At 37.4% G+C, this 27,659-nt stretch overlaps 1 protein-coding gene and 1 pseudogene across 1 annotated transcript in view; one reads left to right on the top strand and one right to left on the bottom strand.

Annotated features, from left to right (window-relative positions):
* LOC122342945 (NACHT, LRR and PYD domains-containing protein 12-like) overlaps window positions 1–27,659 on the bottom strand; it is a 510,774-nt gene that overhangs the window by 89,549 nt on the left and 393,566 nt on the right.
* On the top strand, window positions 6,561–22,757 carry LOC122342987 (annotated as a pseudogene).

The following is a 27,659-nucleotide window of genomic DNA, read 5'->3' as shown; positions in this document are numbered from 1 at the left end:
CTTCTTACAATGACTTCATGCATGAATCTTAGGAGTTCTTCAACATGTAGCTGAGGAAAGGAACCTGAGAACAGCTGCTCGCCTCTCACAAGGCAACAACACTGCAGCCGATTACACTCACCTTTGCACCGCGCTTGCCGCCCAATCAGGTTAAGGGGAATCACACCACTCAGAGCTGCTGTATCGGAAGCCCAAGCTTAAACATCTAACTGCACAACTGAACTGGTCTTGTTGGCGATGAGAAGCAGAACTTTGGAGGATTTCATGGAGATCGTATCAAATTCGATAATATTCTCAGAGCACGCATGGCAAGATGTTTAAGTTCCACAATTCCAAACCTCTGATTCGATCATCGGCATCTGAGCCCATGCAGATCGGTTCCAACCTAATTCTAGACTCTGAGGAGCGACTGGCGAATGATGCGTGAACGCTTGTGTCTTTACTTCGTGGTCAAGCTGGACACTTCCGAAGTTTCTTGCCCCACACGTCCTCAGTGCCATCATGACTGCTTCGGTGAGATCCCAAACTCATTCTGGATTCTTTTGAAATCAATGTTCAACTAAAAAGTGAAGTGGACGCCCATTACTGCGGGTCGCTCTGATTCCATGTGAACCCCATGTGGCAGTGGCGGTGACGGATGCCCACTCGGACCTGAAATGTGTCATCTGTCCCTCAACCCCTAATTCTGCAAGCAAGCCCTCTCCATTCGGAATCTATCCGCTTCTTTTGTGATTCACTCTCCCAAACATCGCATCATCCATGGACTACTGGCTTGAGGCTCACAACCCCACCATATCTTGGGCCGATCATCAAATAACACATTGGTCATCAAACTGTCCACAAAGCACTGCCTGAACACCCCCTTGCATCAATCTCCTTCCAAGCCACATCCTCTGAAGAAAGGTCACCCGATCTACCCAGACTTCCTGCTGAATATCAAGATTTAGCCATTGCATTCAGTGAAAGAGGTGCAACTCAACTCTACCACCTCATAGTCCATTATAATTGCGCCATTGACCTCATGCCTGGACACATTCCTCAACGTGGTCGTGTCTTCCCCCTCTCACAACCAGAATCAGAGGCAATGAAATCTTACATTGAGGATGAACTGGCCAAAGGGATTCATCCGCCCCTCTACTTCACCAGCATCTGTCGGTTTTTCTTCGTTAAGAAAAAGGATAGGAAGCCTTGACCTGCATTGATTATCGCAGTCTGGATAAGGTCACTGTTAAATACAAGCTATCCGCTGCCACTAAATACCAACCTCCCTGGAACAACTCCACAGAGCCAAGTTAGACCGCGGCGCTTATAACCTGATCCATATCAGAGAGGAGATGAATGGAAGATGGCTTTCTCCCACAACATCCGGGCACTACAGAGTATCTCGTTATGCCGTTCGGGCTCACAAACAGTCCGTCTGTTTCCAGTCTTTTGTGAATAGAGTGTTCAGAGACATGTTAAACCAATTCCTCATCGTCTACATGGACAACATTCTCATATACACAGATAACTTTGATGCTCATGTCAATCATGTCAGGACTGTTCTGCAGCGCCTCATTGACAACCAACTATCACGTTAAACTTTAGAAATGCGAATTCCTCAAGACTCAAGTGGCTTACCTGGGGTATATCTATCATTAGTCCGAGGAGTAACGATGGACCAAGCACAAAGTCAAAGCAGTGCGTGGAGTGGCCTCGCCCCTACCACAGTCAAGAATTACAATGATTTCTGGGTTTCTCTAATTTTTATCGGAGGTTTATTCCGCAATTTTAGTATCGTGTAGCTCCACTCACTCTCTGGTCAGAGAAATCACATCGCCTATCACCCGCCAGCATCCAAGCATTCAATCTGCTTAAGGAAAGGTTCGTCCTGCGCGATACATCATCACCCAGATCCCAACGGGAGTTTATAGTAGAGGTTGAAGCATCCAATGTGAGTGTGGGTGCTGTGTTTTGTCTCAACGTCACGGGCAGCCAGCAAAACTCTTCGCAATAAACACTACCTCTCCTGCAAGCTTAACTCAGCTGAGCGCAACTATGATGTGGGACACAGAGGCTCTCTCGTAATGAAATCCGCCCTTGAGGAGTGGCGGCAATGGCTAGAGGGGAGCTAAATTACCGTTCACTATCATACCGACCACAGAAACCTTGAGTACATCCACTTGGCCAAACGTCCCTAAACTCGCGACAAGCCAGATGGCCTCTGTTTTTCTCCCGATTCGACTTCAAAGTCACATATCGCCCAGGCTCAAAGAACACTAAGGCTGATGCCTATCCAGGCAGTTCAAGAACACCCCTCACGAATTCGTTCGAGATCCCATTCTACCGTCAGCTCCACCAGCATGCCCACCTAACTTGAACCTGTGTGCCTCTATGAACCCTTCTCAGCTGGGTTCATGATACTCAGCGCTGGTCATCCAGGCATCACAGCAACCCTTCAGCTAGTCAGCAATCGCTTCTGGTGGTCAACCATCCGCACTGACACTATCCACTTTGTTCAACAATGTGAAACATGCAACATCACAAAAACTTTTCATCAGTGCCCAGCGGACTAAGTGACATCCTCTTCCTATACCGGAAAGACCATGGTCTGCGTATATCAATTTGTGACTGGATCTACCGGTCTCAATTCATTTACTTACAGTGCTCACGGTTGTTGACGGTTTTCCAATCGTGCAGGTTTATACCTCTGCCTAAATTACCCACAGCCTGAAACTGCCGAGAGTGCTTTTGCAGTAAGTATTCCACAGATATTACGGTTCAGAGTCCGGATGAATGTTTGATTCTATAACACCAATACAGTCGTAAAAAATATATATCAATTATACATTTTGAAGTAATTAAACAATTAAGCTTTAAGAAACCCATCCATCTTATTAAAGCCCAACACAAACATGATCAATAACTCCAGTACTTCACCAATACACTAATATTTGGCGCATGAGATCTGTGTTTTCTGTTCTTTTACTAATAAACTAACATGTAACCCTGGAGCACAAAAGCCAGCGTGGATCAGAATAAATCATCTTTCCACTGATGTATGGTTTGTTGTGAATCAGACTCTATTTGTCTGAGAACTGAGGAGCAAAAAGCATGCCAAATACTGAGAAAAACCTCCTTTCAAGTTGTCTGAACGAACTTCTCAGCAATGAATATTACTAATCAAAAATGAGAGTTTGACAAAAAATATCTTCATGAAACACGACCTTTACTAAATATCCTGATGCTTTTTGGCATGAAAGAAAAAATGTTATATATAATATATATATATATATTGTGACGAGTCGGCTGCTCCCTCCTCTTTATTGTCACCATCACTCCCGCCCTTTATTCGCGCCTTCACCCAGGCTCCCGGCGGGAGTGGGTGTGTCCGAGGAGGGGCGTGGTATCGTTCAGGTCTGGCGGCGTGTGGCGAGGCGCACCTGAACTGCATTTAGCTGCGTCACCGTCGCGTTATAGGCGAGCGCGTCCCTCCTCGGGAGCCGGTCTCTTCCCGTGCATGCTGCGCTGGTCCTCGTGGGTCAGGAAGGGTGCGTGAAGAGCTCGATCCGCCGCTAGAACAAGCGCGTCGTGGGACTCCGTGCAGTCCAGGCGGCGACTGCACCCGGATGCACGGCTGGCGGGCCAGGATGCCGAGCCGTTGAATCCCTAGATCTCTGACGACCGGAGGGGGAGGCGACGGAGATGCGCGGAGGAGGCCGCCCCGCGCCCCGAACAGGAGGAGCGCGCGGCGACCGCCCGGACTCCGCCCCCTTACCTGGACCCTGCCCCCCTGGAACACTACCTGACCTTCCACTATACCCCACAGTAGCAGGACGAGGACACCAGATCCCTTTTATTTGGACACTTTCCCCTTGGACACTTTATTTTATTTTGTATTATTATTTTGTAATAATAAAAAGCCTCTCCGAGGCCTGACGCCACGCCCACTGTGTCTGTCGTTGGCTCCTCCCGTCACAGTGGTGGAGAATGCGGGCAAGGCGGAGCTTAGACGGCACAGTTGGGCGACATCTGATGACGTCATCCTCTCTCTGGTATCCATGCCGGGACGGAGGAACAACGGAGACTCGCTCCCAGCCACCAGGAAGGGTAAGTGGCGCTTGCTTGTATTGTCATTTACCCGGTGGCTGGTTGAGCATGTCGACTAATTCCCGGTTTCTCTGTCCCGGTGCGAGGAGTTGCCTCGAGAGGAATCCCTGCCCCGCCACTCCGACCGCTGGAGCCTGGTTGAGAAGGTAGCACTCCTGCGTGGCGGCACGCCTGACGGGGTTGACGCTGGCGGGGGAATGTACGAGTCGGCTGCCCCTCCTCTTTATTGTCACCATCACCCCGTCCTTTATTCGCCGCCCTTCACCAGGCTCCCGGCGGGAGTGGGTGTGTCCGAGAGGAGGGGCGTGGTATCGTTCAGGTCTGGCGGCGTGTGACGAGGCACACCTGAACTGCATTTAGCTCGTCACCGTCGCCGTTATAGGCCGAACGCGTCCCTCCTCGGGAGACCGGTCTCTTCCCCCGTGCATGCACGCTGGTGTCCTCGTGGGTCCAGGAAGGGTGCGTGAAGAAGGCTCGTCCGCCCGCTAGACAAGCGCGTCGTGGGACCCGTACAGTCCAGGCGGCGACTGCACCCGGATCTGGCTGGACGGGCCAGGATGCCGAGCCGTTAAATCCCCTAAATCTCTGACGACCGGAGGAAAGAAGCGACGGAGATGCCGCGGAAGAAGCCGCCGCCCCTCGCGCCCCCGAACAGGAGAGGGGAGCGCGTGCGACCGCCGGACTCCGGCCCCTTACCTGGACCCTTCCCTCTGGAACACTACCTGACCTTCCACTATACCCACAGCACGGCCGAGGACACCAGATTCCCCTTTTATTTGGACACTTTTCCCTGGACACTTTATTTTATTGTATTATTTTATATTTTGTTAATAAAAAGCCTCTCCGAGGCCTGACGTTACGCCCACTGTGTCTGTCGTTGGCTCCTCACGTCACAATATATATATATATATATATATATATATATATATATATATATATATATATATATATATATATATATATATCATCATCAAGTAATATGATTTTCATAAAAATGTTTTCAAATATCGCACTTTATTTTTTTGCTATAGTTTGTGTTTTAAAATACATGCATATAATAAAAGCATAAATATATGCTTATGTATGATTTATGATTTGTAAATAATAAAATAACTCTTTAATTTTAAAATTGGTTTTAATGCTCAAGTTCATTATTCAATAATATAATAAATATAAATAAAATAATGACAACGCTAAAGGTAAAGCATATAATAAACATAATTCATTTTAATCGATTAAAGTACTATTTTTAAAAATATATATTTTATTATATTGTATATAATAATACATATTTATATTTTATTTATTTTAGATTATAATTAATATTTACTTGACTTATTTTATCAATAAAATAAATATTATTTTTTATCTGACTATTAAAACAAGCAGAATACATTAAAATCATTTATATTTTACAAAGTAAAATCATCTTCATTCACTATTACATGGAAGACGAAACGTTTAACAAATACGTACATTCTATACAATGTAATCTAAAAAAAAGATATTCTTATGACTTTAATGATTTATGACAAATAAAATGTGGTAAAACATAGTGAGTTTATTTCATTAAAATCTTATGATTTTGCATTTTTTAAATGCGAGTATTCTCTATACTTCTGTCTTCTTGTTTTTTTGATCACACACATAAACACACACACACACACACACACACTCTCCAGTGTACACACACACACACACTCTCCAGTGTACACACACACACACACACACACTCACACACACACACACACACACACACACACACACTCACTCACACACACACACACACACACACACACACACACACACACACACACACACTCACTCACACACACACACACACACACACACACACACACACACACACACACACACACACACACACACACACACACACACACACACTCCACTCACACACACTCACACACACACACACTCACACACACTCACACACACACACACACACACACACACAAACACTCACACACACACACACACACACACACACACTCACAGACACACACACACTCTCCAGTGTATACACACACACACACACACACACACACACACTCACACACACACACACACACACACACACACACACACACACTCACTCACACACACACACACACACACACACACTCACACACACACACACACACACACACACACACACACACACACACACTGGCTTGCTCTTTTTCTCTTGGCTGTGTTTCAAATACAGTTTATTTATTTATTTTTAATTCATGTTAAATAATTAATTAGCTCAAGTCAAGCTGTGATACAAAAACAGGACCACATGGAGACACCAAAGACCATAATATTAATATTGAGGAGCAACAGATGACAGAATATTTCTATTTTTGGGTGAACTGTACCTTTAACATTATGGGCGGGACTAACAGAAACTGACGAATCATCGGTGCGACAAGTGTGTGATTTCCTCCAATAGAAAGAGGGGAAATCAGGAAGATACCCGTATTTGATCAAGAAAACAATTTTTAAAATAAGTATATACATAGTGAAATAAGTCATTTATTATCATGATCGTTTAATAAATTGTGTTTATTTGTAAAATGACCAGCTTCTCCTCGTAGCCTCAGCACTGCTCTAAACAGGAAGAACCTTGCTGAGAAAAAGAAAGTGAAAGCAGATTATGTTTTACATGCGACGTTTACACTTGATCGTAAGAACTTTTCTTCATTTTCAAAAACTGATTGTTCATCTTTTATTTGTTCTTGTGGGAAGATACATAAACTTCATGAGAAAGCAAAGACATTTTGAGAAGTTGTCTAGAAACTGAACGTTTTGATCAAAGCAAGTCTTCAGCTGTGGAGTAGAAAGACACTTCATTTCATTAATACTCATGCATTCTCATGTCTTTCTTTAATATAAAGACAATATCTCATCTTCATGTTCGTTGTGTGATCTTGAGCGAGATTCATTTCTACATTTATTAATAGATAAACCCATGCCATTGTTTAAGTAGTTACTGTACTTTTTGTGATTGTTTGTCATTTCCATCTAGAGTCAGTGTTGAAGATCAAACTGTTCAGATCCATCATGAATGAAACACAAACATCTGAGATGAAGAGTATTCTCCAGCCTGCAGGTACTTTGAGGAACACAATAAAGCTTTTCTCTTATAGAAATAAAACCATGAACATTTACAAGTTTATTTATTATACACATATTTATATACACACATATTTTTAAGCATAATAAAATTATCTTGTAATATATTAAGATGATTCTGATTATAAAGTATAACATCTGTTCTGTTTCAGCTCAGTTCATCAGAAGAGATCAGAAGCAGAGTCCAGCTGTGTGTCTATGAAGAGTGACTGCTCTATGGATCATCCAGTGAAGTTTAAGAGTGAAGATTCACAGCCTGGACTCAGGTATGACACTTATATGATGTTTTGATTTACAATTTATTATCGTGTATATTATCAAGTTTAAGTCAATAGTTTTTGTAAATAAACTGTATGAAATGTTGAATCTCTCTCTGTTTTCTGTTTTAGTTCAGTTCATCAAAAGAGATCAGAAGCAGAGTCCAGCTGTGTCTATGAAGAGAGAGACATCTGTGATTCAGTCTTTAGATTTTAAGAGAAGAGTCCTCGACACACTTAGATCAAATCTGCTGAAGAAGTTTGAGTGTCTGTGTGAGGGAACAGCGACGCAGAGAAACCCAACACTGCTGAATGAGATCTACACAGAGCTCTACATCACAGAGAGTGAGAGAGGAGAGATCAATAATGAGCATGAGGTGAGACAGATTGAGACACAATCCAGGAGAGAAGCAACAGAGGACACAGCCATCAAATGCAGTGACATCTTCAGACCTTTACCTGGACAAGACAAAGACATCAGAACTGTGCTGACAAAGGGAGTCGCTGGCATTGGAAAAACAGTCTCTGTGCAGAAGTTCATCCTGGACTGGGCCGAAGGGAAAGAGAATCAGGACGTCCAGCTCATATTTCCACTTCCTTTCAGAGAAATCAACTTGATGAAGGACAAAACACTCAGTCTTTCAGATCTTCTTCACGTCGCCTTCCCTGAAACTAAAGAAATGGAAATATCCAGCGATGAATATAAAGTGTTGTTCATCTTTGATGGTCTGGACGAGTGTCGTCTGTCTCTGGACTTTAAGAGTAAAGTGAATCTGTGTAATATATCTGAGTCAGCCTCAGTGGATGTGCTGCTGATGAACCTGATTGTGGGGAATCTGCTTCCCTCTGCTCTCATCTGGATCACCTCCAGACCAGCTGATCTCGTCCACTCTGAGTGCATCCATCGAGTGACAGAGGTACGAGGCTTCAATGAGCCACAGAAGGAGGAATACTTCAGGAAGAGGATCAGTGATCAGAGTCTGGCCGACAGGATCATCTCACACCTGAAGTCCTCCAGGAGCCTCTTCATCATGTGTCACATCCCAGTCTTCTGCTGGATCTCAGCCACTGTTCTTGAGAAGATCTTGAGTCGAGCAGAGACTGGAGAGATTCCCAAGACTCTCACTCAAATGTACACACACTTCCTGATCCTTCAGACCAACATCAAACATGAGAAAGACTATGAGAAGAACGTGACAGATGAAGACATGATCCTCAAACTGGGGAAACTGGCTTTCCAGCAGCTTGTGAAAGGAAACCTGATCTTCTATGATGAAGACCTGAGAGAGTGTGGCATTGATGAGACAGAAGCATCAGTTTATTCAGGACTGTGCACTCAGATCTTCAGAGAGGAGCTGGGCTTGTTTCAGGGGAAAGTCTTCTGCTTCATTCATCTGAGCCTTCAGGAACATCTAGCAGCTCTATATGTGCATCTCTCTTCTACAAACAAGAAGAGAAATGTTTTCAACCAAACCAAACACAGTCTATTGTCCAAGATATTTTACCAGAATAAATATAATTCATTATCTGAGCTGCATCAGAGAGCTGTGAACAGGCTATAAAGAGTAAGAATGGACACCTGGATCTTTTCCTGCGGTTTCTTCTGGTCTCTCAGTGGAGTCCAATCAGACTCTCTTAAGAAAACTACTGACACAGACAGGAAGCTGCTCCTACAACAAAGAGGAAACAGTTCAGTTCATCAAAGAGAAGATCAGGAAGAATCACTCTTCAGAGAAATCCATCAATCTGTTTCACTGTCTGAATGAACTGGGTGATGATTCACTGATTCAGGAGATTCAGGGTTATCTGAAATCTGGAAAATAAGAGAAATCAAACTCTCCTCTTCACAGTGGTCAGCTCTGGTTTATGTGTTGCTGACATCAGAGCAGAAGATGGATGTCTTTGATCTAAAACAGTTTATTGGAGAACAACATACAGGAGATGAAGTTCTTCAGTATCTGTTACCTGTGGTTAAAGAATCCAGATCAGTTTGGTAAGTAACACTGAAGATTATTACACTTTAATGTTCATGATATAGTTTGTGTTTTTACTAAAATTAATGTGAATGATCACATTTCTGGCAGTGAAAAGGAGAGTTTTGGGAGATTCACTAAACCAGTCGATGGGGTCTTTGTGTGATCTGTGTAACAGTTCCTCCAGAATTTTGCAGCACTTTTTCAGATTTCTTTTCACTTGTGCCATTTATTGTGGTGTTTTGCAGTAAAAATATAACATTCATCTGAAAATATATCAACATTCTTCTAACATGGTCCTTCTGACCTCAAGAACCACTGTGCTCTGTAACATAAAGAGAAGACTAAAATGTAAAAATAAATATTATCAACATTTACCTTCATGTAACTCTTTAATATTAAAACATTTTAAGTACTCAATATTCATTTCATTTTAATCAGTCTTTTGCATTTTAACAAACCAGTAGATATTTATCAATTTTAGAGCATGCCAACAATGCATTAACTAATGCAAGGAATTAATCTAAAGTTATCTAATATAATTCTATAGACTGCCAACTATGCATCATCTCCACATAATTAACAAAAGAAACGTGAAAACCAACGTTTCATTTTTGATATTCACATATCAGTATAAAGTGTGTGTAAAGCTACAAATAAGATCAAAATCTACTGAATCATCCCTGGTTTCCTCTAAAAAGCTGCAGAGCTGTTAGTTGTAGTACAAGAAAACCAAGGCCCTGAGAGTTAGTACTTTACCTCCTTTGGCTTAACAACACCAGCTTGTTCACCAGCTTTCATCATTCACTAAGTTTGAGAAAGCATATTTGTACAATTTGGCCGAGGTACTCTCATGTAGATCTTTCCAGAACACATCCAATTCCACCTCCACCTCATACTTCTCAAGTAAGAAGTTAGTTCATTTTGTTGCACATCACTGAAGTGCTGAATGGCCTTGCAACACATTGTTATCTAAGGCTCAAACACCCTGACCTCCTGGTCAATCTTATGCCCATCTGCCATGTACTTGTTGAGTTTATCCTCTGCACTGCTGTATGTTGAGTCTGAGTCTTAATTGAAAACAGGAGTCAAAGGTTCTTAAAGTACTGTGAACATGTTTCATACTGATGCTCCTTACTGGCAATGAAGGAAACAAAAATCTTCCACATAAAATAAATCTGAATATCTTGGTTTTCACTGTATGTCTGCTCTGGAAGATGCTGAGAAACTGGAGGATAACCTTGTGTTTGTCAGCCGTGATGAAGATCTGGCCATTTAAAGATTGAGTCTTAAATTGTCTCATGAACTCTTTACACCAATGGTGATGAACGTCTGCCACACTTCTGGGATTAAAATATACAAAAACAATGAAAGTCTAGCAAGGTTCACCCCAGGGGTAAATGTAATTGCATTTCTGAAAATGAAGACAAAGTATACAACTAGACTATGATTTTATTTAATCTATGATATATTGAATTTCCTGTGTTTATTTTCTGTCCTCTATCCTTTGTTCCTAAATATGAGAGTGCATTTGGTTTCATAAAATAAATAAATACATATTATTAATAATAAAAATAGTAATAAAAACATCAGACTTTTAAGGACAATCTGGGGATATAAGCAGTTTCAGTGCAAAAACAAAGAAGCACACAATAGGGGCAGAAAACATTCTAAGCACTACCTTGCTGGTCAGTGTCAACATTACATTGGAACAATTGGTCTAGAAATGGTTACCATATACTATAAGACACATAACAATATTACACATAACTCAATACCGGACTCTTTCCATGTGCAATATTCCAGTAAGATATGTCAACCAGGTCTTAAACTGAGGAAAAGTGTCTGATTTCCACAGCCTGAGAATTATACTCTTAGCAATAATCCTTCCTTAAATGATGGTACTTTGTACAGACACATTGTGATCTCACAGAGAAACAGAATAACCAAATAATGCTATTTCAGGACCAAGTATAAACACACAACCATTCAAGATTCAAGATTTTATTTGTCACATACAATTTCTACAAGTGCAACTTAGTGAAATGTTATTCTGGTACATTCCAAGACTGTGCAGAGGAGAAAGAAAGAAATGTATTTAAATGTAGAATGTAAAATAAATACTAACAACAAAAAAATATACATCAAAATAACAATATATAATGACAATAAAATAAAGTGTAAAATATATGTATGTACATGTCAGAGAAATATGTCACACCAAAAATCTTAAAGTATTGGACATGTCAAAGAGTCTTCTGCAGATTTACATCGGTCACAAATAGGAGAAATAGGAGAAGCTCAAATAGGAGAAGCAGAAATAGGAGCTTTAAAGACGCAGATAAAAGGGAGAGTAAATTAATCTAATGTTTAAAAAAAAGACTTGTTTATAGAGCCTATCATAGAAAGAGGACTTGTCCTCCATTTATGTTTGTCTTCAAATCTTCCAATTTATTAAGAAAAAACTACTTAAAAATTAATTTGGGTTTTTTGGGTAGAATAACACTAAGATCAGTACCTAAAGACATAAATTAATTATATATCCAGAGATCTTATATATAAGATCTATAAGATCTAAGACTGTTTGGTATCTGACAGAAAAAGAACAATATCGTCTGTGTATAAGGAGATGTAATGATTTCCCAGACTTACAGGCTTGTTAGGTGAATGATTTCTAATAATGTTTCCAAGAGGCTCAATCGCAATCACAAAAACAAGGGACTGAAGGGACATCCTAGACGTGTTCCACAATGTAATAAAAATGCCTATGACTTCTCTTCAGTGATCAGAAAATAAGATGTTGTGATACTTTGAGGTAATCACATTTGATATAAGTTTGGAAACTAGCAATAGTCTATTCTACAGAAAGACTTGTGTCTTAGTGAAAAAAGAATAGTCTCTACTAGTGGGATGTGTCATTCTCCATATATCAACCAGGTTCATGGAGGACTTTAGGTTATTTAAAACTACAGGAGAGGAAGGCATCTGGATTATTTGGGCTGACCTGTCCAAACAATGATCAAGTACATGATTAAAATCACCACCTACAATCACATGTGAATCAGTGAAATCAGACAGTAAATGAAATATTTTAAGAAAGAAGGCAAGGTCATCAAAGTTCTGATCATATACACTGAGAAGTGAAATGTACAGTACATATATTCATATATACATATATAATACATAATATACATTAACATGAAATAAATAAATGTAGCCAGTTACCAAGCTGTAACGATCATTTGAATCACTCAGAGTGGAAACATGTCTTAAAGGAACTGTTTAACGGATTAAGATTGCAACTCTTCTAGCCTTGCTGGAGAATGTAGACCGGAAAATATGACCAACCCAGCTGCATTTGATCATCTTCTCTTTGGTGGGCCTAATATGTGTTTCTTGTAAGTACATAACATTGGCAGATAGCGATTTTAAATGTGACAATACTTTAGCTCGTTTAAGCACATGACCCAGGCTACGCACATTCCAGCTGGTAAAGACCACTGCCTCTTGAAGGTAAATTAGGATTCATACAAAGGTTGAAAATGGAAGATATACACCCTTTGAAAACAAGCATGAAAAGTGCTTATAATAATAAATACTAATAAAAAAAGAACTTGCACAAAAAGAGAACCAAGAACATTACCCTCCTACCCCCGCCCCTCTTTCCCAAACAAAGTGAGAATACACACCCCCAAGATTCACTGAGGAATTGCAGACCATCTGAACAGTAAACTACAGCTTAAGATAAAAGCCCAGAAGCTCTCTCTCCAATCACATGAACACATATCATAAACAACAAAAAACAGTCAAACTAATGCTTCAGTCTAAGCAACTACTGAGTAGGAATCACGTACCAGTGCATGTCCAGCCTGCATATACTGTATATGAGTTATATTTAAGACAGCACCCCAGTGAGTGTCTCAAGGTCTTGAGGAAAACACCTTGTCAGTAGTCCCGTGGGTGAAATGTAGTTTCTCCGGGTAGATGATCCTTACACAGGCACTCCGGAGATGCTTCCGAACATCACTAATTTCAGCCGGAAGATCTGGAAAGATGTGTATTGGTCTGCCCTCGTAGTGAAAAGGAAACGGTTGAAGAACCAGTTGAAGTATTTTTTCTTCTTTGGAAAGTGATGAATCCATAAATTGTTTTATGACAAAGGGCTTCATTCTCTGATTGTATTTTTCGCACACTTCTGCTCAATGTGAGAGAGCAGACGGTCAAAATCTGCAGTAGCATTTACAACCTCAATTGATTCTATCCCAGAGCCTCAAAAAAGATGCCTGAGTGGACACCAAAGATGCTTCCACAAAAAACTAATAGGTCGGTCATCGTTTTGAAAATGAAAATAAAGACATATCAAGTCAACTTTATTATCAAATATGCTCTATGTACAACATACAGCACAGATTAAATTCTGTCCAAACAATGAAATTGCTCATATTCTTTAATGTCAAAAGAATACTGCTAGATTCAGACTCGAAACCAGACTCAGAGACTGAAGCGGCCTGTTCTGCCATCTCCAGCGGTGACTGAGCAGGAGGATCATTCAACGGTCTACCTTTTCGGTGTTAGGTTTTGTCATTGTATAGTTCTTTACTAATCAAAGTTATGTAAAGATACAAGTGAAACCCAGAGTAATCACAGTAGTGACCGAAAAATATAAAATATATAGAGGAGCTTCGCTAAAACACGACTACTCCATTCAGTACTTTTTGTTCAATCTAATTGTTTGTCTTGTTCTTTACTCAGGCTATGTGGATGCAATCTCACTGCTCAGTCTTGTGAAAGTTTGTCTTCAGTTTTACAATCCTCAAACTCAAACATCCTGAGAGAGCTGGACCTGAGTAACAATGACCTGCAGGATTCTGGAGTGAAGCTGCTCTCTGAAGGACTGAAGAGTCCAAACTGTCATCTGGAGATTCTGAGGTAAAGGCTTTCAATAAAACAAATAAGAAAAATGTGTTTATCAAATTGAAAAGCTTGCGGCATTTTAATATTAGCTCTATATTTATTTATATGTGACCCTGGACCACAAAACCAGTCTGAAGAGTAAAGTTTTCATCTTAAAGCTGAATAAATAAGCATTGAGGTGTTTTTATTTTTGATGGTTTATTAGGTTATGACAATATTTATCCAAGAGACAAATATTTGAAATTTGAAGCAACAAAAAAAAATCACCTTTATAGTTGTCTAAAAGTCCTTAGCAATGTACATTACAATTTAAAATGTATGTTTTTAAACATCTAATTGACAAAAATAAATTGTCAAAATATCTTCATGGAACATGATTTTAAGTACAATTTTGACCCATGAACCCATGATTTTTTTGCCAATTGCTTATTACATTATTCCCATGTGACTTGGCATGTACTGTTACACAAAAGAGGCAGTTTTGAACAGATAACATTTATATTGAGGCAAAATGCAATAACTTGATTAATAAATTGTTGGACTGCACCTGTGATGGTCAGGTCAAACGATTTATTAAATGAAATGAATTCTGTTGGTAATAGACACTTACCTAAATCTGCAATAAGTTTTGTGGCTGATGTGTGGAAAACTATTAAACAGAGAATTATGTAATATTTACTGTATGGAAGTTTGAGGTTCAGTTCTTAATCTATGTGACAACTGCTAGAGATTGTTCAGGCAAACAATAAATCACTCTGTCCATGTCCACAATAAACATCTTCACTGTTCACAAATTACGTCATACATACATTACGTCATTATGAGAGTGGTTCTATAAATAAACAATAATACCAATAATAAATATACATGTGCAAGACAGAGACAGAAATAGCAAAGTGAAATATCTTGTCATATCATTAAAACAGTCATATTTTGAGTTATTTATCTTGTTTTATGCTGGAATGAAGCGATCTAGATTATGGATTTGCAGCAATATTTTATTTATTAAACAGTGAGACAAAACATTGTAGAAACATTTAAAGTGTCATGGTATATTTAAAATAAAAATAATAATTAAATTCAGTATTTGTCATATTAATACAGCATAGTTTTTTATATTGTGGGTTCATCTTCTTGTCTGGACAAAATATACATAATCAATAAGGTGTTTACTGAATTTTGCCTTTTAATATCTGGGCTTTACGACTTTATTACTTAAAAATAACTGGCGTTGAGTGAAGCAAAGCCATATGAGTGTTTCTATAAGGCTGTGATGTTGCATAAAACTATACAATCCAGACCTCCATTCATCAGTCTGAAAGTCTGGCTACATGAGACTATCCTGAATTAGTCAGCCGTTAAGAACAAGCAGAAGCTGGTTTCTTAAGTAATGAGTGGAAGCAAGAAAATGTAGAAAATTGCTTCAGATGTCATGATTCTAAAGGAATAATTATGGCTGAAATGGATATTTCATGAATGAATAAAAGGAGATCACTGCTGTGTTTTCAGATTGTCTGGCTGTATGGTGACAGAGGAAGGCTGTGGTTATGTGTCTTCAGCTCTGACTTCAAACCCTCACACCTGAGAGCTGGATCTGAGCTACAATCATCCTGGAGATTCAGGAGTGAAGCTGCTCTCTGAAAAACTGGAGGATCCAAACTGCTCATTAAATAAACTCAAGTATGTTATGCAGGAGAGGTTTTTGGGGTTTGTTGTTTAACCCTTATGCATTTTTTTGTCCATTTCTGACCAGAGAATATTTTTTAAATTATAGCTTCACCCGAATGGTACACTGTAAAAAAAAATCTGTAAAAAAACGGTAAAAAGACTGGCAGCAGGGCTTCCAGAGATATTCCGTTAAATTGCAGAAAATAACCATTTCACAAAATTACAAGCAAAAACTTTAAAAATACAGAATTGAATTTACAGTCAAAATTAATTAAATTACAGTATATTACCGTTGATAATGTTTTTAGACTATTAAAAAACTGACAAATTATGTCAAATTACATATAAAACCCACCAACTTTCAGGTTTATCACTGTACATTTAGGATTTTAATTAGTTATTTTATATAGTTGCTATGTCCATTTAAAGTAATTTATTTTTAAAGTACAATTTTTCTGTGAAATAACTAAGAAATATTGTTTAAAAATGCAGTAAGCACACTTTTTTTTACAAAAATGTTATATATTTACATGATTAATCCTCCTTTTTACGGAATAAATCTATAATTTAAAAGGCATTTAGAAGTTATTTTATGTCTACCTAGAATAAGTTTGTAAAACATTAAACAACAAAAAAAATGTATAAAAATTTAGTAAATTCATAACATAAACACAAATGTGTGTAGATATACATTTTAATCATTCATTTTCCAGAAATTACAGTTTCAAATGTTTGGACAATAGAGAAATGAGCAGAACACTTAGAAATAGTAAAAAAAGCTACATTTTCAGCAATTTTCTTTAAAATTAACAATTCAATTCAATGCATAATGATTAAATGAACCTGCACATTCACCGTATTAGTTATTATACTAAAGCATTGATGTCAATTTAAAAGAATAATACAATTATAGGAAATACATGTTATATACAGAACATGCAAAATTTGTACATTAAATGCATTTGATATATACTCATTTATACATTTGCAACGGCAAATAAAACATACAGTGTAATGTAAAATACAAAGTAGTCTAACAGTTAGTCTAAGTTTTTTTTTTTTTTTAAAAAAAGGGTCAGTATTAAAGGATAGTTCACCAAAAAACTAAAATGGCCCCATGATTTACTCACCCTGATATACATCTGATTGTGCTTATCTGAAAAAGAAAGACATATACACCTTGGATGGTTTGAGTACGAGTCAATGCTGGATTAGCTGCAGAGTCTTGGTAGTACATGCTGGAAGGTCTGCTAACAGAGTAGTACAACAGTCCAGTCTGGAGAGAACAAGAGCTTGGACAAGGAGTTTTGTAGCATGCACCATAAGAAAGGGTCTGATCTTTCCTAATGTTGTACTGGGCAAATCAGCAGGATCAGGTCAGTGCTGTATGGTCAGAAAAGTTTGTGTGTCAACTAGAACGCCAAAGTTGGGTCAGCTGAAATCATAAGCGGTTCTGTCTTGGCAAAGCTGATGGTCATTCAACATTCAGCATGACATTTGGGTCCAGGAAGCAGAGATGCGAGGAGCAACTGTTGGGATGCCAAGCTGAAATCAAAGAAAGAGATGTGTGTCATTACAACAGCAGTAATATAAAAAAATCATGTTTATGAATCATTGACCCATTGTCATGATACAGTGGCATGCAAAAGTTTGGTAACCCTTTACAGAATCTATGATCATATACAATGCATGTTATTTTTTAATGGAGTACTGTCCTGAGTAGGATATTTTACATAAAATGTATTTACATATAGTCCACAAGACAAAAATGAGCAGAAATGATTTAAATAACCTTTCAAAGGTTTGGGAACAGTTGGTTCTTAATACTGTGTGTGAATGGCTACCTGGATGATCTATGATGTTTTTTTGTTGTTGTTTTGTCATAGTTATTCACGAGTTGTTAGTTCTGAACAGTTAAACTGAGTACTGTTCTTCAGAAAAATCCTCCAGCTCCTGCAGATTCTTCAGTATATTTGAGATATTTTGGATCATTCTTCCTTAGGACCAGTGTTCTTTAAAATACAAAACTTGTGTAATCCCGTACATCTGCAAACAGATGCACATTTAAAACTGTTGTAGGCTAATCTAATTTCAGTCACTTGTGTTTCATAAACACATTAACTGTCTGGATCACAATCCGCAAGCAACAAAATAAGTGTAATTATTTCAGCCGCTGTGAGAAAAGGCTTTAAAATATTATGCATAATATGCATCTGCAGCATTCTCACAAGGCGATAACGCTATGGCCGGGACGCCTTCTTTGTGTTTATAGACGTGGACGTAATGACACAGAGGCATGCTTAAATTTCCCGTGAAAACCTACCCGAACCACTCAATTTAAAAACATTATTATAAGCTAAACATTGTGAATCGGGCTAAAGGCGATAGTTTTGAACACTGGCTTATTATGTATATTATCAAAAATGTATTTTGTGTAAATTTTTAACTCAGAAAGTTACGAACTGCCGCTTTAATGCATCATGTTTCCTTCAGGGGCATAAGTGAATGCTTGAAACTTTAATAGTTGCGTTTGAGTCCCTCAGTTGTGAAAGTCAGTGTGAAAAGATGGATCTCAAAAATAAATAAATAAATAAAAATCCCAGTCACTGCTGGAAAGGGTTCACATATAGAAAAGATGCTGGAAAACTGAAGAAGAATCTGCAGGAGCTGGAGGCTTTTCTAAAGAACAGTGCTCAGTTTAACTGTTCCAGAACAAACAAGGGACTCATGAACAATTATCACACAACAACAACAACAACAAAAAGTCATAGATCACCCAGGTAACATACAGTATTAAGAACCAAGGATTCCCAAACTTTGAAGGGGTTATTTGAATCATTTCAGCTATTTTTTGTCTTGTCTTATTCATATGTAAACATCTTTTATGTAAAATATCTTACTCAGGACAGTACTCAAACATGCAAATAACATGAGTTTTGTATGATCTCTCTTATTTTCCTCAAATGATTCACATTTTCAGATTCTGCAAGTGATTACCAAAATGTTGCATTCCACTGTATGTACATGGAGAGGAGAAGTGCTCCAAGCAGTAGCTAGATGTTGCATCTTAGAAACCTCCCCTCCAAGACACCCCAAAGGACCTACCTGAGAGTTAAGACTGGAACCACAGGAGTGAGGTTCCTAAGACACCTTTGTCAAAAGGGTTGACAGGACAATCAGGTGGATAACTGTGCCAAAAGCCGCAGAGAGATCCAGCAAAATGAGAACAGATGACTTAGAAGCTGATCTTGCCACTCACAGACTTTTAACGACCAAAAGCAGGGCAGTCTCAGTTGAGTGTCCACTTTTAAAACCAGACTAGTTAGGGTCCAGGAGGTTGTTCTGGATGAGAAAGCAGAGGTTCAACAGGACTCATTCATTGTTATTAAACAAATACAATTGTCTAATGAAGTGTTTTATTGATACAATGTTTGCTTAATATGAAAAAATACTTCTTCTGCATATCACTTTGAGTTGTGTTTTTTAAGAAAGCGGTCCAAGATCTGTTACAGCTGAGTGGGTATACCAACATTTTGATTATCCAAAAATGTAATGTAGAAAGCATAAAGGTAATCCATAGGTTAATTAAACAAAGCACTACATTTTAACTGTAAACTTCTGTTTCTGCTTAAAATGACAACGATTGTTGTTCCATTACATAATGTAAGTTTCTTTAAAAGTGCTTCCCCCTCAAGATTTACAGACATATTTACAAGCAGCTGTTTTACACTGATTTTGATTATTAAAGGGATACTCCACCCCAAAATGAAAATGTCTTGAGTACCCCCATGTCATTCCAAAACCTTAAAAGCTTTGTTGGTCATTGGAACACAATTTAAGATATTTTGGATAAAAACCAGTAGCTTTGTGGCTGTCCCATTGACTGACCAAAGTAAATAACACTATCAAGGCCAAGAAACGTATGAAAGACATTGTCAGAGTAGTCTGCCATCAGTGGTTCAACCATAGTTTTCGAGCTAAAAAGAATACTTTTGAATGTAAAGAAAACAAAAAGAATGACTTAATGACTTTCAAACATTTCTGGGCCTTGACTTATTTACTTGGCAGTTAATAGGAGAGTCAAAAAGCTACCGGTTTTCATCCAAAATATTTTAAATTGTGTTCCGAAGACGACTGAAGCTTTTACGGGTTTGGAAAGACATGGGGTAAGTGCTTTAACAACAACATTTTTATTTTGGGGTGGAGTAACTTATAAAAGGCCCTTGGTTTTATTCATCTCATACTACATAGCAACTTAAAACATGCTTATCTGCTGTAGGTCTCCACAGTCTTTCCACACGACCTGAAACCAAGATCATTTTTTAATACTTTGTATTATATTCATAGATTGATGTATAGATTATGTTCTACTCAGATGATGATCTGGAAGCTGACCAGAAAAGGTTAACATTGATGTTTTGGCCCTCCATGTGATTTCAGTTAAAATTATATAAAGCAACGTTACATGTATATAATTTGCTGGGACTTAGCCTCATCGTAGTAATACATAGGGCTGTAACTGTCCGGGATAAATGCACTAATGACAATTACATGTAAGTTACTTAGCCTCAGGCCAGACAATATGTACGATCACAAAGATTATACCAATGACTAACTTTAAGATAACCATAACACACTTATGCATGCATAACATAAGTGTAGGTGAGCAAATACGCCCAGCTTTTAATTGCAAGTTAATGGTTTTCCCACCGAAAACCATTACAAAGTCTCTTAAAGCATTAAGACAGTGACAACGGACGACCAAATTCTAAACGTTACCTTGCCATTTACCACGTTGTGTTCATCTTCATTATCAAGGTGTAACTTACAGCCTACTGAATTCTCTCCCAGCAGTGTTTTAATGAAGCCAATTTCAAAATGTACCGCTGTTGAAGAGTTTCAAAAGTGAGAGTGAAGTTAATACACTTAACAACACAAATGCGCGACTACACTATATAAAATATGGTTCATGTGTTGTTTGCGAGACTTACCTTAGTCGGTTGGCATGATGTCTGCTGTCGTATCGTCAGAATTTGTTGTAGTTGGTGAAACAGGTTAACTGAGAGCGAACTACTGAGAGTTGTTTCCCAATCAGTAGTCTAACATAAATTCTTCTTCTTTTTGTGTAATGGCTGTTTACGCCTTAGGAGTATTACCACCAGATACTGGACATCTTACGCACCTGTGTGATGAATATGTATAGAAATAAATTCTACATTTTCCAACTGAACTCAAGCCAACCGACGTGGCGGAGCTAAATTTGCCGCCAATTTTGAATTTCTCAGACCTACCCCAGTCTACCGTCACGAGAAAACGTTCTGCATTTTTACATTTGAAATAAAAGTCATTTAGAATGTTTATTTTGCTTTTAATTACAAAGACATTGTCCTCGTGAATTTTGTTCAAGAAGTTGTGTAAATATTTGCTTGCCTTTTGCAACCATAAATAGGCAGGGGTACAATATTCTGACTATTCATTTATCAAAAAATGCAGTGATTTATAATCAAGAATGCCATATATGCTGCTGCAATTTACTATAAAAAATATAAAAGATAGTTAAATAGTTAACTCTAAAAAATAGTTAATGAGAATGAACATGTTAGTTATAATAGTTAACAAGAATTAACATGCACATGAATAATACACATGGGAAGGAAACTTAGAGGAAAATGATACAATTCTAAATAATGTTGAAAATGAGCATTTATTTGCAGGAAAAGATTAAAAGAGTAGTAAAAGCACATGTACAAATAATATGATTTAACATTAATAACCCTTAACTCTAACATAATCGTCAATAGCAATAAAAACATTGGATGATTTTTGGTTCAAATTCCCTCATTTTTACAGGAATAATCTGTAAATATTAAATAACATTCTATGTAAAATTACACATTATACTGTGAAAATACAGAAAATGTATTTTAAAAAACTGAAAATTGATGTAATACCAAAATACAAGCAATTACCTGTAAATTTAATGGAACTTTAAAACACTGAAATATCTGTAAAACAGCATGTATTTTACTGTAGAATGAAAAAAGGGGGAAATTCTGTAAAAAAATACAGACAATTACCTGTAAAACAACTTTTTTTAACAGTGTACAAAACCCTTATTGTTATGGAAACACACAAAAGAATTGAGGGCATGATTTGAAAAAAAAGTCATCATAAAAAATATGATTCTTTAATATGAAATGAGATAAAATACAGAAAATATTTGGTGTACAATTTACAAATCCCCAACAATGAAGATGAAATGAAGGGGTGAACCTCTAAAACATCACACACACACACACACACACACACAGACACACACACACACTGACAACACACACACACACACACACACACACACACACACACACACACACACACACACACAGACACACCTCACACACATGAACAGACACACACACACACACACACAAGTGGACAAAAAAGTGGACAGCAAGGAAGTTGTTTGTCTGGAAACAAGACAAAAACAATATCTATATAATTATAATAATTTTTCAATGTTATCAACTGCATAGTCTTCTACTGACTGACTGACTATGTGTGTGTTTTTAGTGTTGAGCATGGAGGAGAATCCAGGATTACAGCAGGACTCAAGAAATGTAGGACAATTATACAATACTTTTATGATTGTATTAAGATCAGAATTATAATCATTCATATTTTTGATTTGATTAAATAAGATAAATATTCTTTTTTATTAAATAATATTTCTCTCTCTCTCTCTCTCTCTTGTATATATATATATATATATATATATATATATATATATATATATATATATATATATATATATATATATATCATTATTATTATTATTATTATTATTATTATTATTATTAAATATTATCAATTATTTAGTAGTTTTTATTTAATTTGTCATTATTTTTATTATTGTAGTAATTAGTATGATTGTAATAATATTTAAAATAACCATTTTCTTCAATATTATGACAATTACAATTAATTAAAAATAATAATATACACTTTATTTCATTATCATTTTTATTTATTACATTTTATTAAATAAATATTGCAACAATACTACTGCAATATGTTTTAGTTTTGTAATTTAAATAATAAATGATTACTGCAACCATGTATTTGTTTACATTATAAAGTTGACATTATGCTAATAGCCAAAATAATCATTTTACATTAATAGTAAATACTGACTTTTAAAGAGCTATATGATTATTGTAATATTATTATTTTTCTTTTTATTTGGTATAACATTCAGATAAACCAGTAATACTTGTTTATTTAAGAGTAAAACAACATTATAATCATAACAGTTTTATTAATTTGTTTTCATTAAAATACATAATAATTTTTTATACAACTTTACTGTCATTACAATATATTTTATTAAATGCTGTGATGACATATTTTATGTCCGAAGCTAATTTCAGTCTCGTGAGGAATCGATTCTATTCATGATACAAACTTCAATTCAATTTGATCTCAAGCTGATTTGTTATTATTTCTGAACAAAACCTTATTATAAATATGAACAAACTTCTCACACACACACACACACACACACACACACACACTCACACACACACACACAGACACACACACACAGACACACACACACACAGACACACACACACACACACACACACACAGACTCACACACACACACACACACACACACACACACACACACACATAGACTCACACACACACACACACACACACACACACATAGACTCACACACAGAGACACACACACACACACACACACACACACACTCACACACACACACACACACACACACACACACACACACACACACACACACACACACACACACACACACACACACACACACACACACACACACACACACACACACACACACACACACACACACACATAGACTCACACACAGACACACACACACAGACACACACACTCACACACAGACACACACACACACACACACACACACACACACACACACACACATAGACTCACACACAGACACACACACACACACACACACACACACACACACACACACACACACACACACACACACACACACACACACACACACACTCACACACACTCACACACACACACACACACACACACACACACTCACACACACACACACACACACACACACACACACACACACACACACACACACACATAGACTCACACACAGACACACACACACACACACACACACACACACACACACACACACATAGACTCACACACAGACACACACACACACACACACACACACATAGACTCACACACAGACACACAGACACACACACACACACACACACACACACACACACACACATAGACTCACACACACACACACACACACACACACACACACACACACACACACACACACACACACACACACACACACACACACACACTGTAGTGATTGTTGTGTTATTAATGTCTCTGTTCTTCTGTTCAGATGAGTGTTTTTTCACACTGGATCCAAACACAGCATACACTCTTCTCATTCTGTCTGAGGAGAACAGAAAGGTGACAGATGTGTGTCTCAGTCTCAGTCGTATCCTGATCATCCAGACAGATTTGATTATTATGAGCAGGTGTTGTGTAGAGAGAGTGTGTGTGGACGCTGTTACTGGGAGACTGAGTGGAGTGGAGTTGTGTTTATATCAGTGTCATATAAGAACATCAGCAGGAAGGGACCGGGTGAAGAGTGTGGGTTTGGATCTAATGATCAGTCCTGGAGTTTGATCTGCTCTCCTCACAGTTACTCATTCAGACACAATAAGATAGAGACTTATCTCTCTGTGAAGCCCATCATCATCAGAAGAAGAAGAACAGGAGTGTTTAAAGATATCTACAGAGTAGGAGTGTATGTGGATGAGAGCGCAGGAACTCTGTCCTTCTTCAGCGTCTCTGACTCAATGAGACTCATCCACACAGTCCAGACCACATTCACTCAGACACTCTGTCCTGGGTTTAGAGTTTATATTTATTCTGGATCATCAGTGAAACTGTGTTGATGAATCAGAAGAGACTGATGAGATTCTACCCAGAATGCTTTGAGCTGCATGATGAATCAGTAACAGTGAGATGTTATGAGTCTCTTCAAGACATTAATACTGCAGCTCAACTTCTATAGAAACAGAAAGATAAGAATTAATAATTCATCTAAAAATAGATATAAAAGAAGAAATGTGTCAGAAATAGAAAGATCTGTGTGTGTGTGTGTGTGTGTGTGTGTGTGTGTGTGTGTCTGTGTGTGTGTCTGTGTGTGTGTGTGTGTGTGTAGTTAAAATAAAATAAAATGTATAATTTAATAAAATATAAAATAAAATATAAATTTGTCTTTGATTTGACTTATTGATACCATTATTATTATTTGTTATTATTATAAAATACTGAATTTGTTCCTAATAAAGACACTATCCTAGATTTATTAATTGTCTGTGTTCTGTAAATGTAAAAGTGAATAACGTCGAGTCACTTGTTAAACGCCGCAGGCACGCGCGCCGGTCTCCGGGTTGCCAGGTCCATGCGGTAAATCGGCACAGAAACACCTCGCAGCCTTATGTGTGTGTCATTACTGAGAAATTGTAACATTCTGTACAGAGGTTTTGAACGTCTCCCTACCGAAATAATAAGCATATAAATAATGCAAGTTTTGGCAACGTTACGGCTTAAGTAGACAGCTGAATTATTCATTCTTTCTATAATCTTGCATAAACATTTTGTTAATATTTCACACACATATATATATATACACACATTCACACATACAGTACATATTTAGAAAATATTTATATGTGTATACATTTATAAATGTATGTTTTTATAAATATTTTAAATATATACTACATGTATGTGTCTATACATATATATAATAAATAAACACAGTACACACACATATATAATAGTAGACAAAAACTTTTATTTTGGATAATAATTCATTATTTGACAGTATAATAATAATATATATATATATATATACTGTATTTTATTCAAAAGAAAAGAAATGCTTTATTCCTGAGTGATGCAATCAAGTCTCAGAAATCAATAGAGTTTTTAAGCAAGGATTTTAAAGACATTTTTACTTCTCAAAAGATTGCCGTTTTGAACATTTAATAATAAGAAGAAATGCTTTTGAGAGTAAAGTTAGCATACAGTAAGACTTTTAAGATAAATTTTTAATAGTTTCAAAGACGAGATGTACTCTGTGGAGGAGAGTGAATGTGAAGAGAAACATGAATGAAAGATCGCAAGAAACACTGGGCTTTTAGATGTTCTTATCTTTCTTTTATTCTGCCCTCTTTGATTGGATTTTACCTGGATGTATCTCATTACTGATCATTTCTGAGCACCAGTGGCTGATTGGGAGCTTGTGTTATTACACATTTTATAGCAACACAACTCATTTTTGCTTTAGTTTTGCCTTTAATTTTCACTTTTATTATCTCAGACGTTCACCAAAGTCACATATTTGGGACATTTTCCTTGTTTCAGAATAAGAGGAAAGTCATTGGTTCTGTAAATGAATGCGTATGGAAGTATGGAAACAACCAGCAAATGTTAAACAATTTAAACGGCGCTTATTTTTCTTATGAGTTTCACCTTTGCATAGATTCTTAGTCTGAATATTTTGGACAATTACTCATCATTTGAAATAGTTTTGATGATGTGTTTTTCCTCCAAATAAAACAAATATGGTAAAATTAAATATAAAACAACAAATGAATAACCTGTATATAAATAGTGTATATAAAATATTATATTTGACATTTTGAATTGACATTTATTTCACATATTTAACATTTGAATTAGGCTTTGTTGCAGTTGTTGACATGCTTTTCCTCCAGATAAATTAAATATAATAATTAAATTAAAATATGTCAAAAATAATAGAAATTCATATAAATAAAACAAACCAATTTAAATGATTTATTTGATTTTATTAGATTGCCTTGTAATTCTTTTTAAATGCCTGTAAACAAGAAATGCTACAATTAATGGTCCTTTTTGACTTGTATTATATATATATATTCAAAGAAATATTACAGAACTAATAATTACTGTTACTTGTGCGCCGCCTAACAAATAAAGCACAAAACTAACGCCGAGTATCCTCTATCCTCTACGGTTTCAAGCTGCTGACACCAGAAGGAGTTTTGTTAATCATTCCCAGTATTGAAATGACCTGTTGTGATGGCTAACTTATCAGATGGCCAGCCAACAGAATAATGGTCTGTGTTGAGATGCAGAGGTGTGTAATCGTTGGACAGTGCAGTGCAAGATAATTGTGTTGCTTTTTTAGAATAGCAAGAGAGAAACCGTATCACCGCGGTCAAAACGCATTCCCTAAAAGATGAAATATGTGCAAGATCTACTGATCACTGAAAGTTAGAGAGCTTCGTGAGACGCATTCGTGGTTGATTTCCAGCAAAAGAAGCATGAAATGTAAAGAAAGCAGACAGACCTTCACCCTTTAGTCCTTGATTTAGACACAGAGCTGCTGGCTCCGTATTGATCTCTGACCTGGAGTTAAGTCCGTGAATAAACCGGATAATTGAGGAGGGTGTCAAACTAGTTGGATTGTTGCCGTTCGCTTGAGGC

This window comes from Puntigrus tetrazona, chromosome 4 (assembly GCF_018831695.1).
Source record: "Puntigrus tetrazona isolate hp1 chromosome 4, ASM1883169v1, whole genome shotgun sequence".
NCBI lineage: Eukaryota > Metazoa > Chordata > Actinopteri > Cypriniformes > Cyprinidae > Puntigrus > Puntigrus tetrazona.
The sequence above is the reverse complement of the archived record's forward strand: the minus strand, read 5'-3'. Positions and strand labels throughout refer to the sequence as shown.